This window comes from Alligator mississippiensis, chromosome 16 (genome assembly GCF_030867095.1).
Source record: "Alligator mississippiensis isolate rAllMis1 chromosome 16, rAllMis1, whole genome shotgun sequence".
Lineage (NCBI taxonomy): Eukaryota > Metazoa > Chordata > Crocodylia > Alligatoridae > Alligator > Alligator mississippiensis.
In genome coordinates this window covers 13,352,832-13,366,879 of record NC_081839.1, presented here as the reverse complement: position 1 = coordinate 13,366,879, position 14,048 = coordinate 13,352,832, and the positions used below count along the sequence as shown (strand labels likewise).

The 14,048-nt window shown below is 52.4% G+C and overlaps 1 long non-coding RNA gene and 1 other non-coding gene across 4 annotated transcripts; one reads left to right on the top strand and one right to left on the bottom strand.

Annotated features, from left to right (window-relative positions):
- Nucleotides 1–3,606: 3,606 nt before the first annotated feature.
- LOC132246590 (uncharacterized) lies at nucleotides 3,607–12,423 on the bottom strand. Of its 3 annotated transcripts, XR_009457987.1 has the most exons (4): nucleotides 12,189–12,423; nucleotides 4,622–5,952; nucleotides 4,029–4,158; nucleotides 3,607–3,820 (listed from the first exon to the last, which is right to left on the bottom strand). It is a non-coding gene; the product is annotated as an uncharacterized LOC132246590 (long non-coding RNA). The 3 variants fall into 3 exon arrangements; XR_009457986.1 differs by having other exon boundaries at nucleotides 3,607–4,158; XR_009457988.1 differs by lacking the exon at nucleotides 12,189–12,423 and adding an exon at nucleotides 6,545–8,796 and having other exon boundaries at nucleotides 3,607–4,158.
- Nucleotides 10,103–10,174, top strand: TRNAA-UGC (transfer RNA alanine (anticodon UGC)). The gene has a single exon. It is a non-coding gene; the product is annotated as a tRNA-Ala (tRNA).
- Nucleotides 12,424–14,048: the final 1,625 nt, after the last annotated feature.

Genomic DNA, 14,048 nt, shown 5'->3' with positions numbered 1-14,048 from the left:
ACGTAGCAGGCTTTATGCTCCTAGCAGAGGCTACTGTCCCTGCACATTACATCCAAATCAGACAAAAAACAACAGCGTTATAGATATTTCATTGATTCCCCATGATACCCTATGGCCGGATCTCCAAAGCTTTTCCGAAGCGCTTTGGAAAGCCTAACGAAGCCAGCGCTTCGATCCGGACATGCTGCTTCGGATGCCGAAGCGTCCAAAGCTTCTCCAGATCTGAAGCACGGTCCGAAGCCTCGCACAGCCCTAAGCCAACCTGTAACACAAGTGTCCCACTTGGAGGCAAGGCCCTACGAGGAGAGCCGGAGAGACTGAATCTCGTCGGCCGGCACCAGAGGAGGCTGAGAGGTGATCTTGTGGCTGCCTATCATTTCATCAGGGAAGCACAGCAGGGACTAGGAGATGCTCTATTCACTAGGGCACCCCCACCAGTAACTAGGAACAACGGCCACAAATCGATGGAGAGCAGGTTTAGGTTGGACATTAGAAAGAGCTTCTTCATGGTGAGGGTTGCCAGCATCTGGAAAGGGCTCCCAAGGGAGGTGATGCTCTCCCCTACCCTGGGGGGCTTCAAGAGGAGACGGGACCAGACTGGATATGTGCAGTGAAATCCTCTGCAAGGCCCTGGCGATCCCTCCACTCCTGTGACACGATTTCGTCTGCTCCAGTGTATTCCAGGCTCAGCCCATACCTGAAAGGTCTTCCCTTGGCAATAAAATCCTCAGTAAGGGCCTGGGGGTGGTTTTTAGAAGCCATTTACCATGTTGCACATAAGAGAGGATGTTCCCGGCAGGATCCCAGGTACCATCCCTGTCCCAGATGACGTGATGTCCAGGAATCAGAGGGATCTTCAGGCCCCAAGGCTGCAGCAAGAATGATTATAACAAACCTGGCGGCTGCCCTGTCCGCATCACAAAGAGGACTTCCAGCCCCAGCCCCTTTCCCTCAGGGCACCTGGAAAGAGCTCCACATTTAAGGCCTGTGCAGGGGCAGGTTTAACTCCATGGCTGTCTCTGGAGCAGCCAGCAGGGCCCTTTCTCACCATAAGAGTCACTTTACCGCCTCCAGAAATCTTCTTGTGGCAGATCGAGTGACTTCAGCCACAATACTGGAACAGACACCCCCAAAACAGACTGAGTAGCATCCTCCCTTCTCTGTGCTCTCCCCCCGTGATGACCACCCAGCTGAGCAGCACATCACCCCCATGCCTACAGCAATGCCCAGGGGGGATTTAACAGACAGCAGCTGCACTCTGGGCAGAGAAGAAATCTGTCTGACGCCAATGATATCTACTGGCCTCGGTTGGGTGTAAATGGTGTGTTGACCCCGTAGCTTTCTCAGACCATGGACTGGGGAGGACAAGGAAACATGGGACTGGAAGGGACCTCGTTGTTCTTGGCCATATCCTTGCCAGTGCAGGCAATCCCACTATATGATCCTGTGCTCAAATCCGTCAATCTGTATTTTAAAACTACTTTTCCCTCCCACGGGGAACCTGCTCCAGAGCCTCCTGCTCTGATGGTTACAATCCTTCTGAGCTTCAGCCTATTTGTATGTGTGACCCCTATTTCCCCACTTCTCCTGGGGCTGGCATTGTCTTGTCTCTTGTGTGGCTCTTCTCCCTCTCAGCAGTATTTCCAGAGAGCGGTCAGCTCCCTTCTCAGCCTGCCTCTCCCTAGGATGAACAAGCCGCTTCATCCCAGGAAGTCTCTGCTGCTCTTGTTCCACTTCTGGCACGTGGGGGCTCCAATCGCACACGGCCGACTTCCTTCCACAAACAGATGTCTCACATCTGCCTGCACTGCTGCCTCTGCTTTTGTGCGCATGCTTTTCAGCTGTACATTCCCAATGCTGGGGACTCAGGCCTATGCTGTGTGTGAAGGGGAGCTATCACATCACTTGCATGTATATGTAGCATGTACATACAGCAGGTACATCGAGCTAGCACATCACTTGTACGTATATATAGCATGTACATACAGCAGGTACATCGAGCTAGCACATCACTTGCAGGCAATGGGGGTTTTCCAAGAGACTGGAGGCAAAGCGGAGAGGAGATTGCTCACAGACACCAGCTCTGATCTCTCCCTCAGCTACTGAGGAGGTTGCGTGGAGCCACAGCCCCCAGAAGACCAGGGTGGCAGAGCCACGCTGACAGCCCGCTCTGCCTCTCCCCCCAGTCCCTGCATCGGGCAGAGCTGGAGGTCGCTGCATCCCACAATTGCATCCTGGTCCAGAAAGCAAGTCACTGCAGGGAGACCGAGCGACATCAAACTCTCCAGCTGGGAGGCATGAGGAGGAGCGGTGCCCAGGCCACGGTGGGAATCCAGACCAGCGCGCCTTCCCCAGGCAAACAGGTCTCTGGCTCGGACCTGCGCAGTCTCTCTGAACCCCCCAGAGCCGAGATCAGCCCCTTCACGCAAATCTGCCCCTGCTCCCTGCCCACAGGGGCCAGCGGCTCCCAGCTGAGCTTGGCAGGAGGAGTGAGAGTATTCAAGAGGTCAGGAAGTGCAAGCACAGAGGAATTCAGATGTTACCAGGACAAGGGCTGCCTGGGGACCTGCCGGGGGAAGTCAGAGACCATCAGCCCCCTGCCGTGACAGCTCTAATGAATACGTGTGTGCCAGGCCCAGCCTGTATCGGAAATGCTTTCCCCCTGCAGGGGTGTGCTCTGCAGGGCCCGGGGGATGCTAATCCCTCCCTGGCCATTAGACGCCATTTATCACCTTGCACCTGTGGATCCCAGGCACCATCCTTGTCCCAGATGGCGGCAGTGCAAGGCTTAGCGGGGAGCTGCAGGAGGTGCTCTCCAGGCTGCCCGGCTGCCACACGCACATGTGTGCACGCACGTGGCCTCCCCTGCCTGATCGCCCTCCTCCTGCTCCTTCTAGCCCCTTGCAGGCTGGAACTCTGCCAGCCTGCATGGGGAACCTGCCATTTCCGGATGTTTTCTTCTTAAAGAGGCAATCTGGGTTTTTTGCCTTAAAATGAGAAAAAGATGGGTTTCACCACATTTGTCCATGGTGAACAGAAAACCTGGATCTGTGCTTATGAGGAGAGAGGCTGAGGGAGCTGGGCTTATTTAGTCTGCAGAAGAGAAGTCTGAGGGGGGATTTAATAGCAGCCTTCAACTCCCTGCAGGGGGGTGCAAAGAGCACGGAGCTGCACTGTTCTCAGTGGTGGTTGATGGCCGAACAAGGAGCAATGGGCGAAAGTTGCAGCAAGGGAACTTTAGCTTACATATTAGGAAAAACTCTCACATGGAGAGTAGTAAAACACTAGAGTAGGTTAACCAGACAGGCTGTGGGATCTACATCCTTGGAGGTTAAGGCCTCGGTAGAGAAAGCTTTGGCTGGGGTGATATAGTTGTGGGTGGGCCTGTTCTAAGCAGGGGGTTGGACTAGCCCAGGTGACCTCTTGAGGTCCCTTTCAGCCATCATTGTCTATGATGGGACAAGCCATGTGTCTTACAGGGAAGCTCTTTCCATCCCCATGCCTCAGCCCAGTCTGTCTGTCCACTGCAATCTCAGGGGTGTCCCTCCTGCCAGTACTGTGAAGCCCCACTCCTACCCCTTCAGAATAAAACCCATCACGAGCCACTTTTCCTTTATTATATTTTAATATAATCCTCTTGGGTGGAAGCAAAACAAGGCTCAAGCCATTCTCCAGACTGGGGGGCAGGGAACCCAGCAATGGGACAAGGACAGCCCTCGCTCCTGCCTAAAATAGACCATTCCAGTACAACCCCCTCCCTCCCATTCATATCAATTAAGTCTCTCTCTCCTGGGAAAGCAGCAGGTGTAGAAGAACAGCTCTAAAAATAAACATGTCTTACATTAGACTCCCACCCCACATCTTCAAATTTCAACCCACAACCATGCCTGTGACCCTGCCCCCTCTACAGAGTCCTTTGGGTGTGGGTGCACGTGAAGCTGTGCAGGCAGGTCTCTGAGAGGGGATGGGCAGGTCCTCGAGGAGCCTCCCCACAGCAAGGTCACTCCCGGGGGCCGGTTAATGCTGACCTGGCCTGAGGCCTCCAGCACCTCCCACTTGCAGTCGAAGTCGCCATTGACCTGGCTGATGGACTGCTCCTCCACCACCCAGAGCTGGCAGCTGGTCTGCGTATCGCATCATGGCTCACGTTGATAACCGCTGTGAAGAGGAGACAGGAGGCAAAGCATGAACGGGGTGGGAGGCAAAGCAGAGGCCATTTCCATGCTGAAGGAGAATGGAAAGACCCCACATTTTCCCCATCAGCCACTGCCAGGACAGGGCTGGGCAGGGAAGGGCACGACTGGGACCCAACGGGGACCCTGGCAGGAGGGCACTGCTTGTAGTATACAAACCCTCCCGTGGGACCCACGGGCTCACCCCCAGCCAAGTAACCCTTCTGCTTCAATGCAGCCCCTTGACGGGAACCCCATCCATGCCAGCCGGGATCTGACCCATGCACCTATTACTACCTTCCTCTGCCTGACAGATGGGACCCATGAGGCCACCCAAGCCCAGTATCGCCATCCACCCTTGAATCCGAGCCATGGGCCCAGTATTCCCCCAACCCCGTCCTCCTCTGACCAGGGCAGTGGACACCTCCCACCATGCTGCTTCCACTCACCTCCATGTACGTGCTGACAGCATCACCCAAGGTATCAATTGACTCAAAGCACAGATGATTTGTGGGTTCATTCTGGGGAAGTGACAGATCCCAAAAAGAAGCCAGGAGTCTTGAGCCACAAAACCTTCCTCCCACCCCCTGCCCTCCTTCCCTCAGCTAGAAACAGGACCCAGGAGTCCTCCCAAACCATGCCCCTCACTATGGCATGCTGGACAGCACTCCTTTCGAAGAGCCAGAGCAGGGCACAACCTGCAAGTCCTGGTCCTCACGCCTGCTCTGCTCTAACGCGCTTCCTTCCCAGAGCAGCGAACCCAACAGAGCCCCATTCCCATCCCCTGCTTCCATCAGGCTCCCTGCAGGTCAGCTCAGCAAACATCACACGGGTTTTCTGCCCCCCTGGCTAGGAAAGAAAAGGGCCCTGAGATAAGTGGGGTGAAAGGAGCGTCCAACCCCTTCTCCTTCCCCAAAATGCCAGGATCCAACTTCCCACCCACCTCCCTCCACTAAGAGCAGCTCAAGGTCCTGTGCTCCCACCCAGGGGAAGTCTCCGCTCCCTGCCCCAGCTCTCCCCTGCATGGCCGAACCCACGGCGCTCCCAGGGCCACAGCTCCAGCCTCTCCCTGACTTCTTCCTGTGGCCAGCCCTCACTCCTCGATTCCCAGCCTGTCTCCCCTTTGCCTCAGCCCTCACATCCTGATCAGCCCCCTGCACCCTCAGGCCCTAGCTCCTCCATACTCACCCTCTCCCCCCTGCCTGGAAGCCCCAGCCCCACACCTGACAACCTGCAGATCTGGACGGTGAGGGCATGGCTCTCAAGGCTGAAGCGCCCCAGACACTTGTGAGCATCCTGGTAGGGCAGGTGGATTTGTTTCGGCCATGTTCTCCTCTAAATCTGACGTGGTGATCTGGTGCAGAATGACACTAATTCTACAAGGCAGTGAAGTAATAAATCTTGCAGCATTTCATGTTGAGCAAGATAACGGAGAATACCAAAGAGCGGCGGTTCCCCTACTGTAACGCACTTCTTTGATAGTAAAAGGTGTCTCTCTAAAGTACTCTATTGCACATATATGATAGTGGATTTACATGATTCAGCTTATACAAGTTTAAATTATTACACGTTTATAGCTAGACAGTGTCAAGAAAATCCTGAGCCTTACAGTAGAATAGGGTAAGTCCTACCTGGATCTTGTCCATCATCAGGTATGAAAGGCCAGCTTCTTCCTCCTCTTCACTCTCCCCCAAATCTGAACCTCCATCATCTTCACCTTGTTTGTACTCTCCTGGTGGACCAGCTTCATCTTCATCTGCTTCATCCTCCTCATCCCCTTCTGAAAGGCAGGTAAATTAATTCCTTACAGCTTTGCTTAAACCTCAGAGGCTTGTTTGTAAATTCATCTTAAATGAGCTTCTGAAATCTGACTCAATTCAGCTACAAAACCTTCTCCAGAAATCTTTAAAAAAAGACAGGACTAGAAGTAACATCCCTCTTTTTCCTCTTTCTATAGGAAGAGAAAACACAGAACTGAATGTGCCACAGCATCGAGTATGAGATGATGGGTATGAAAAAAAAAAAAAAGCTTTTGGTACCAGCAATAAAATAACTGCTATTATATAGTTATAGCTCAGTGTAAAGATGTGTACTCACGTTTTCCTAAGTGCAGCTCTCCTTTAGCTGTGCACAGCATCCATGACTACTCTCTTCGCAAGTGCATTGCCCGCCCCCCCCGCATTACCCAATAGGAGCAGTATGTGATACTGCCCTTCACCTGACACACGTAGCTGATTTGTGCTCCAGCAGTTCCACAGTCACTTTAGTCTGAATTTTCTATTTAGATACTGACTGAATGGCATAACTAATGACTGCATGTTTAGAGAAGTCACCCTCATCATCTTCATCTTTTGAGTTGGGGGCCTCATTACCTTCCTGATCAAATCAATCTAGGTAGGTGATCTCCTGAAGCAGCTCAAAAATCCTTTCCCTGTAATCCTTCAGGTTTGTGATGTCACAGCTGAAGAAGTCCAGGTCTTCAAGTTTTTAAGATTTTGCTAAAAATGAATTAAAATTGCTCACCGAGATGAAATAACTACTTGGTACCTCCAAGTACTGCACTGCTGCCTCCTAAATGTCACTGATTTTGCTGGCTACCTCCCACCACCTCTTCTCCGTTGCTGTTTCCCATCGTACAGAGCTCATTTAAGAAGTCTTCGTGCTGACAGTCAACATCCCTTCCCAAAAGATCAGACACTCTCTCTACACTTCCTTTGAAACAGGTTTGACCCACTTTCCATCCCATTAAAATGTGTGTCTTTGCTTCTGGATGCCCCAAAAGTACATGTGTCTTCAGAAATACGATCCTATAATCACCCAGGGAGATGCAAAGCTCTCCCATTCTCTGAGGTCGGCACAGCCAACTGTCCCAGCGCCGATCCTGCCATGCCTGGTGCACAGACAGTTTTCCATGGCCTGAATGGGGCAGCTGTGGATGTGACGATAGAGGTAATTCTGCTTAGAGTAGATCTGGGTTCTGCAGTCCATTGTAGTCACTAGTTGGCCTGTGTGAGTAGGAAGCTTTGGAGCCGCCTCGGAGACCCGGCCATAGGGTATAATGGGGAATGAATGAAATATCTACAGCTGTGTTTTTTGTCTGATTTGGGTGAAACTTGCAGGGGTGGCAGCCCCTGTTGAGAGCATGAAGCCTGCCACGTTTCAAGAAGATCGGTGCAGGGGCTCGGGGGAACTGCACCCCACATTCTTGAAAGCAAAACTCATGTCACGTGTATGTGTTACACCACAGCGGGGTGAAAGCTGCAGGGCTGGTAGCCTTGCCGAGGCCATGAAGCCTGCCAAGCTTCAAGACGATTGGTGCAGGGTTTTGGGGGGAACTGCACCTCGAGCTGCTGACAGGCAAAACTCGTGACATAGATGACCGTGTGTGTTAAGGTGCAGTGGGCTGAAAACTGCAGTGATGGTGGCCCCTGCTGAGGCCACGAAGCCTGCCAGCTGTCGAGGGATCGATGCAGGGCTTCTGGGCTCGGGGGCCTGCACCTCTGGCTGCTGACAGGCAAAACTCGTGACATGGGTGCTTGGGCAACTGTCTGTTTTGAGGCATGGGACCTGGGATCACCGCAGGCCTGGCTGCTACCAGTTACCGATTAATCATGATTCACTCAGGGACCAGCTCAATACACAGCACCAAGAACAATCCACTGCCCCAAGACAGACGCCGTCAGTGCACTTAACAAAAGATGAAGCCTCTTCAGACAATCTACAGGAAAACCTGTCTCAGTTCTGCGCATCTCCATTTGATTTTGTAAGCATGAGTGCCTTGAGGCTGGCCACAACCAAAATGGCTCAGGATTAAAAAGTTAAGAGAAAATGTCAAGATGCCGTTTCATAGACACCTTGTTGTAAAAGGAAGGGAATTGGAAAAAAAGAAAATAAAACCCCATAATTTCAAGATGGCTCCTACGTGTCTGGTTATTCCTTAAAACTTGATGTTTTTGCTGGTTGTTAATCCATTTCTTGAGATGTTCCAAACCAGATAACCCCTGGTCACTGAGAAAGGTCATTCATTTAAACTGAAACTGTTTGTATAACAGGATTTTCCCTGTCACTTATGGCTTGGGACCCTCTTCATTTACACAATTAAAAGAATGCTTTGAAGAGGCTGGACTAAGGGGATAAGAAAGGTGTAAAGCAGCAAACAGGGTGCTTCAAGAGAGAAAAATCTCTCTGACACCACCCGCTGTTGTTCCCAAGAAGCTGGCAGAAACAGATCCTCTCCCTTCAAGGATCGTGCTGGGAACTTTGCTTGTCATCAAATCACCGGAGTGCCTGGGAACAGTGACACCCCAGCTCTCGCTCTCTCTTTCTCCCTCTTTCTCTCTTTTTGTCTCTAGGCATAGCTTTCTGAACCTAAATTGGATTAGTTAAGCTTCAGCTAAGTTTCCCCAAATACTCAATTAAACCAGGGGAATATTGTAATTGTTTTCTTTGTTTCCCCTTGCATGTCTATTACTACTAGTACCATTATAAAACTCATATGCTTCACAATAAATAACTTTTATAGTGAAACTGGTGGTAACTGGATGCATTTTTCCTTCTCTACTTCCCTTCCTCACTTGCTCTGCAGCAACGCTTCTTTTACCTAAGCCAAAGATCCCTGTGAAGCCCAGAAATACTATGGGGTCCGCTCATCAAGAGGCTACCACTACTAGGACAGTTAGGGCAAAAGATTGGGACGTGCTGAGTTTGAGACACGTAAGAGGATCAGCTTGTATAGGCTGATGGACCCACTTTGGCTCAGGCGTGCCCTAATGAACTGAAAGCTGGCCCATGAGGGTGTCAGCTGGACACCCAGCCGCATTCAGAGGGATTCTGTTCACTGTGTGCTGGTGTCTGACTGCAGTGTAGTGTTACCTTAATGAACTGATTCCTGGCATGTGAAGGTGTCAGCCTGATAAACCTGGCCAGGTCAGGCATGTCATGTTAGTGTGTGTGTGTGTGTGTGTGTGTGTGTGTGTGTGTGTGTGTGTGTGTGCGCGTGCGTGCGTGCGTGTGCATTTGACTGATTTAGTGGCTGGAGGAACCCAGCCCCACTGAAACGGAGTCCTGCAAGATAGCTCCACTGGGGGTGAGGACTTGCAGAAGGCAGAGATACAGTCCGTACAGAAACACAGGTAACACAAGGAGCACATTGATAGAATTGCAAAGACCCTAGAAATGTACCCCTAATAAATGAGCACACCCCAAAGTGACAGGCAAATCTGGTAACAGCTGGGATTATGGCTGGAAATCCATTTTGGGCCACCCCACACCATCTGGGCCAGGCAAGACATTGGTCATCAATTCAGTCTGCAATCTCAGCCCAAATGCCGGGTCTTTAGTCAAGCATGTATACTTAGTACCATGGGAATGGGGGGCTGTTAGTTGGCAGCCTGGCATGAAGAAACCACGCTCTGGTCCGGGCCAGACTGGTCAGTGGTGTCCGGGAGAGTCCTCCGGTGCCATAGAGACATGGTGTGGGGTGGCCCAAGAAGGATTTCCATCTCTAATCCCAGCACAAAAGAAATTCCTTCCTTGAGCCTGTCTACTTAGTACAGTGGGGATGGGGGAACCGGCCCAAACAGTATTTCCAGCCATAACCCCAGTCCAAAACCAGGTCTTTATTTGGGTCCATGTACTTAGTACAGTGGGCATGGGGGGCTGTCAGTTGGCAGCTTGGCACACAAAAACTGCACTCTGGGCCAGGCAAGACTCTGGTTGGGGGGTGTGGGATTGTATCCAGTGCCACAGAGGCATGGTGTGGGGTGGCCCAAAGAGGATTTCCTGTTGACAACCTAGCCCAAAACCCAGTTCCTTATTCAAACCCATAAATTTAGGACACTATTTGCAGGGGCTGCCAGTTCATGGTCTGGCACAGCCAAACCATGTCTTCAGTCAGACAGGACAGCAAGGGAGTGGTTAAGCTTCTGAAAGGGGATGTAGCTCAGTGGTAGAGCGCATGCTTTGCATGTATGAGGTCCTGGGTTCAATCCCCAGCATCTCCACTTTTCATGGGGCAGCAGGGCAGGCCCTACAAAGAGAGGCTAGAAGGCCTGAACCTATTCAGCCTCCACAGGAGAAGGCTGAGAGGGGAACTGATAGCAATTTACAAACTCACTATGGGGGACCAGAGAGAATTGAGGGAGGCTCTGTTTCCCCCCAGGCACCACCCAGGGTTACTAGGAATAACACCCTCCAATTGTTAGAGAAAAGGTTCAGGCTGGACACCAGGAAACATTACCCTACACTTAGGGCTGCCAGGCTCTGGAATGGGCTCCCAAGGGAGGTGGTACTCTCCTACCTTGGGCATCTTCAAGAGGAGGCTGGGGTGATATGATCCTGCACCCATTCCTGCCTGAGGGAAGGAGTCAGACCTGATCAGCTGTTTAGGTCCCTTCCGACCCTAAGTACTATGATACTATGACTGGTCAGGGAAGAGCAGGAGAGAGTCCCCTGGTGCAACAGGGGTGTGCTGAGGTGGCCCAGAACAGATTTCCAACCATAATCCCAGCCCAAGATCCACTTCCTTACTCAAACCCACATACTTAGTACTGTGGCTGGGGGAGCTGTCCGCTGGCATCCTGGCAGGGCCAAACCACGAGTTGGGCCAGGCAAGCTGTGGTCAGGGGAGTCCACTGGTACCACAGAGTGATAACGCGGGGTGGCCCAACAAGCATTTCCATCTCTAATCCCAGCCCAAATCCCACTTCTTTATTCAGGCCCCTGTAGTTAGTGGTGTCTGGGCGGACTATCAGCTGGCAGCCAGGCACAGCCAAACCATTTCCTGGGATGGGCAGGACTCTGCGCAGATAACCAGGAGAGTCCCATGTGCCACAGAGGCATGGCGTGGGCTGGCCCAAGAAGGATTTCTAGCCATGATCCCAGCCCTAAATCCGGGTCCTTATTTCGGTCCATATACTCAGCACAGAAACTGGCACGCTGTCAGTTCGCAGTCTATCACGGGCAAGCCGTGTTTTGGGTTGGGCAAGACTGGTGAGAGACGTCCAGCAGAGTCCCCGATGGCGCACAGGTCTGTCATGGGGTGGCCCAAGAAGGATTTCTGGCTAAAATCGCAGCCCCAAAACTAGTTCCTAACTCACGCCCATATATTTAGTACAGGGGCGGGGGGGTGTCAGCTGGCAGCCAGCACGGCCAAACCGCACTTTGGGCCGGGCAACGCTGTGGTCAAGGTGCTCTGGGACAGTCCCCTGTGGCGCCAACAGGCAGTTTGAGGTGGCCCAAGAAGTATTTTGCCCCATAATCCCATCCTAATCTGACCTTTATATTTGATACAGAATATTATTTTACATATTCATTAGCAAATATGTCATGAAATTCTATTTAAGATGTGTAATTCATTAACAACAAGCTTCGATTGGGTGTAGATTAGTTTTGAAAAAGGAACTGGGAAGAAGCAATCAACTTCAGCCTGGTAGGCGGGATGGAGGAGCCGGGGCCCGCAGGCAACGTTGGGCTTCTCCCCAGCCCCCCAAAAAGCAGCCATAGACCTATTTATTTATGTAGTTATTTTTAAAAGGATTTTTACCTCCCCCAAAAACTCACCCCCGACACAACCAAGAAATGCACGGAGGGCAAATTGCAGCGGGTGACCCAGACTCAGAGTTAACTGAAGAAAAGGGGAGGTGAAAAGAAAAGTTGTTCACCTCCATCGAGTGCAGAAAACACACCGGCTTTCAAAAACAGAAACACTATACAGCCAGTCACAATAATTACAATAATATATAAAGAATAATTACGATATAGCAGTACTGCAATAATAATGATTAGCTGATGCCCAGCCCAGTCGGGTTTCTAGCTCCCGTTCAACTGTTTTAAAAGAAGCTGAATATGCAGAGCGCGTTTTGCGAGCCCAACAGATTTTACAAATAATTTCATTAATGTCATGATAATAATGTTAAAAATCATCTTATTAACGTCATGATAATCATGCACCGTTAGAATGAGAAATAATTAGACTAGTAAGCAACATGAACGTTAATTAGCACTATGTAAACTTACAATAATTAGTGAACAGCCACGTGCAAAAGGTAACACTAAGCACCCGGAGGCGCCGAGGAGGGGGCTCCCCGGATGTTTTGAGGCTGGGGTCGGGAGGGAAGGAGCAGGCGGCCCCGGGGCTCCCGCATGCCGGCTCGGGGCACGTGCAGCGCCGTGTAGGCGGGCGGGCGGCTCCCCGCTGCCTCCCCGGGCGCATCCCGAGCCCCTGCCCGAGCCCGGAGCTGCGCCCCGCGCCGCCCCGCCCCGCCCCACAACTCAGAACCCCGCGCTCCTCCGCGGCCGCTCCCGCACTACGGGTCCCTCACACGGCGCAGGCGCACCCTCGCCCAGGCCACGCCCCCCCCGGGCCGGCGGGGCCGGGGCTGGGGCCGGGGCCGGGGCCGGGGAAAAGGCGGGCGCTGCCTCTTTCATACCCGCGTTTATTGGTGGATAGGCGCTGGGCGCCGCAGCAGCTAATTGGGTGTGGCGGACGTCCCTCCGGGCTGAGAGCTTTTAAATATGACCGTAGGCCGCCCTTTTCCAACGCGCGGTCGGGGGACTCGGTTGCGGGCTCGTGCTCCGCTGGTTCCGCGGGCGCCGGGACTGGGCGGGGTCCGGCCTGCAGGCGCGGAGCAGGAAGTGTGTCCCCAGCACCCGAGGGTCCCCCAGCCCTGCTGCGGCAGCGCGGCTGTGCGGAGGGCGCTTTCCTTAGTCACAGCTACAGTTAATTCGTGGATTAAACTCTTTACTCCCGGTAGATGCTGCGGCCCGGTGGCGGGGTGCCAGACGACAGTGGCCGTGTCAGCGCTGCACGCGCGAGGCGTGAGCTGGGCGGTCGCGTAGGAGCTCAGCGAGTTCAGACCGGTCTGAGCTGTCGGGGCTTTCTTAGCAGCAGGAAAAACAATTTTTCCTTGTCAAAAATTCGAGTGAAACGAGTGTTTCTGAGGGGGCTGCCCGTGAGCTAGGAAGAGGGAGGGCCGCTGGCCTCGCTCTCTAGACTAGAGTTCATCACCGAGGCGGGAAGGTAACCAGCGACGGTTTGAAAAGACAAGCACAGCGCAGCGGCGCGCGTGTCCGTGAGGAGGCTGCGAAGCGACGCGGCCGACAGCCGGGTCTGCCGCTTCTCTCGTGTCGAAACCGAAAGGTCCAGCGAGGCGCTCGACCGTGCCAGCCCTGGAGCAGCAAGTGGGGAAAATAAACATTGCCATTACACTGAATTTGTCATAGTCAAGATTTGCTCTCCACTTCCGTGACTTGAAAGAGACCCCCTTGACTCTTAACCGCTCGCTCCAAACTGCGCGTGCCAGTGTACCCCAGCCGTACAGGGACTGTTTTGCTTGTGTGTTGCTCAGGGGAAAGCTGCTTTTAAGGGAAGGAGCCATGGCTTCAGCGTGCGATCTCTAACACAAGGCATTGCTATTAATGAGGAACTTGAAGCCATACCACAGAGCAAATCGCAGATAGTACCTTACGCTCTGAGGAGGTTGAATTTTATTTATTTATTTATTTACTATTTTTAAGCATTTCTTTTTAAAATGTGAATTGGAAGTTTTATCTAAACAAGATGGGCCAGAATGTCCTGTTTTCCCCACGCCGAGCTGTAGAGGAATAAAGAGCAGCCAGGAGAAAAATGACTTTGTGGGGGGGATGGGCAATGGAGAGTGGCATTCTTGGTAGTGCCAGGGACTAGTACGATCAGAGAACCTAGATGATAAATGCCTTAGCGGTAATGACTGCAAGCTCGTATCAGGTGTAACGGTGAAGCAGTGCGAAGCCTGTAGGGAGAGAGAATATGGTCAGGGTTACCCAAGCAACAAAGCTTTAATGCCAGAAATGAGGAGGCTGCAGTAGGTAGTGGGCCACGAAGACCTAGACAGCAGT